This window comes from Sorex fumeus, unplaced genomic scaffold (genome assembly GCF_029834395.1).
Source record: "Sorex fumeus unplaced genomic scaffold, SorFum_2.1 ptg000044l, whole genome shotgun sequence".
Lineage (NCBI taxonomy): Eukaryota > Metazoa > Chordata > Mammalia > Eulipotyphla > Soricidae > Sorex > Sorex fumeus.
In genome coordinates, this window is record NW_026606101.1 from 734,153 (window position 1) to 734,967 (window position 815).

The following is an 815-nucleotide window of genomic DNA, read 5'->3' on the forward strand; positions in this document are numbered from 1 at the left end:
GTCTAAAAGTAGAGCGAGAGTAAGAAGGAAATTACCCCATAGAGGCCGGGGATGAGGTGAGGTGGGGGTGGTGGGAGAAATACTGGGGATATTCGTGGTTGAAAGTGTACACTGGTGGAGGGATGGGCGTTTGATCATGAAAGCTTAGTAACTATCTCACAGTGATTCAATTGAAAAAAAAAAACTTCATTGTGAAAAAACAGTAAAGTCCTTGCAGTGACTACAGGGAATTCTGTGACCAGAGCACACCCTCTAATCCTAGCTTCCCTTATGCTCCGAATTACTCCTTTATTCCAGCTGCAACAACTTCCTGGAGGTTTCTCAAACACCCTGAGCTCCTGAAGATGATGGCTCCTTAGCCCTGGACCCTCCACCTAGACAGCTTTTCCACGATTGTCACAGAACTCAGGCCATCTTTCATTCCTCTCACTACTCGAGAGACCTTCCCTAATATGCTCAGCAAGGAGTCTTCCCATTTCTGCTCTCTCTTCTAAATTCAACAGTCTTCTTGGCCGAATTTACTTTGCATGGCATTGAATTCATGTCTGCATTTATTCATGATTGACTAGTTACCCCAATCCACACATAACATACTCTTTCATGCCAAACTCAATTACAGAACAGAAGTGGCAAAGCTTCAATACAAATGTAATCAGTGAACAGTACCTCTACTTATGTTGACCTCTCTGGATGTGGACCTCTCTCCTAAACTTCTCTAACATCTTAAATTTACAGTTCTGCTAGTGATCATTTATTCTGTTTCCATTCCCTATGATGGCATTTCAATAAACAGACCAATGTATGTCTAGTTACAC